Genomic DNA, 1715 nt, shown 5'->3' with positions numbered 1-1715 from the left:
ATTATGATACACTCTCTCCTTTTGTTCCAGATTTAAAAGCAGAAATTCGTTTTTTTCCAGGACATGTATAGCTTAACTCCTACACAGTTGACGACTCATATGCCATCAAATCAAATATGTTTATGTACCGTATAATGTATATCTCTGTCGACGATATCAGCGAGTACTGGTGATCATATACACAGATCGAATTGCATTTAAATCGGTGCTTAAGTGATAATTTCCTATTAAAACTTAATGGCGTGGGCAGTGCAATCATTGCTTATGATAATCACTTATAATATTGAATTTGTTTTATACAAATTTAAACTATGGACAAATTTTATATGTCAAGGTCAGGATGGCCGAGTGGTCTAAGGCGCCAGACTCAAGTTTTGGTCCTCTAATAAGGGCGTGGGTTCAAATCCCACTTCTTACAAATTTTGTCCAGAGTTTTATAAACAAAGTTTTCTGAAACAAACTCAATTTTTCTGCAACATGAATTTCTTTTTGTCCTACTGGGCCGTAATCCGACTAAACAAAGCCCAATCGAGGCCTACAGTGTACCTCGGACATAGTCGGAGCCAAAAAATTAGTTTATCGGGGTTACGGGATATCTTACTTAATTTTTAGTATTATCTTAGCCACCTAAATAATATAACAATGAATTTCGTCAGAGGTCATCGGGGTCAGCTGACCCGGCCATTACACTGTACCTCCGCCCCTGACCCGGGCTGCTGCTGATGCTGTATCCAATGTAAATCTGCTGATTTTTCCTCGCGAAATACACCTTAAGTTATTTGCTTCTTTCCATTTTCCCCTAGCTTTCTCCTTTTTCGAATTGAGTTATTTGAGATATGATCTTTCCTTTTTACGTAACATTGCACAAACGCAGTCACTCGTATACACATCCTGAACAAAAACTATGCATAGTTTGACAAAAATGTGCAGAAACCTACATGAGCCAAAATGGGGCGTAGAAACAAACTCCATCTTCAAAGTTCAGATTTTGCACCCAACTGGACTCTCAAGAAGAACATCAACCAAAGCTGCACAAAACGAGAGGAAACACTGGCAGTATCATTTTTTAAGCTAAAAATTAAATTTCAACATTAAATTTAAATTTGATTTTGAGGTTTTTCTCATCATAAATTATTTTTCAGACTTTTCTTTTAGTTCGATAAAAACATATATAAATTTTTTATTTAAAATTATTTTTTATTTATAAATATGTTGTTCCGATTATTTCCTCCAAAGCCAACCGGTGACCACCCAGATCTTTCTAGGCGTGACGTGAGCTGAGGAGTAGGCAAAACTGACTGACATTGAATTGAGGAGAAAGTAGAACTGATCATTGAAGATTTGGGCTGTAAACGAGCCGAGCGGGCGTCTGTCTAGGCTCGAGCTCGATACATGCTCGAACCGAGCTCGAATCGAGCCTAACAAACCTTCGAGCTCTTAAACAGACTTGGCTCGAGCTCGGTTAGGCTCGCGAGCTCGGCTCGAGCTCAGTTTAAACATATGATATATATATTTTGATGATATTTGTAAATAAAAATAATAATTTTAAGTCAACTATATTAAATAAATTATAAATAAGATTTAAAATTAATATATAATACTAAATAAATTAATCTATTATTTAAATATATAATAATTTATTATTAATCTACTATTTTATCAAATAAATAATAAAAATAACATGTATATGTAAGCTCGTGAGAAACTCGAGCTCG

The 1715-nt window shown here is 35.2% G+C and overlaps 1 non-coding gene across 1 annotated transcript; it reads left to right on the top strand.

The window, feature by feature from the left end:
- The first annotated feature begins 334 nt into the window (after positions 1-334).
- On the top strand, positions 335-418 carry TRNAL-CAA. Its single transcript has one exon. It is a non-coding gene; the product is annotated as a tRNA-Leu (tRNA).
- Positions 419-1715: the final 1297 nt, after the last annotated feature.

This window comes from Oryza brachyantha, chromosome 6, assembly GCF_000231095.2.
Source record: "Oryza brachyantha chromosome 6, ObraRS2, whole genome shotgun sequence".
In the NCBI taxonomy this organism is placed as follows: domain Eukaryota; kingdom Viridiplantae; phylum Streptophyta; class Magnoliopsida; order Poales; family Poaceae; genus Oryza; species Oryza brachyantha.
The sequence above is the reverse complement of the archived record's forward strand: the minus strand, read 5'-3'. Positions and strand labels throughout refer to the sequence as shown.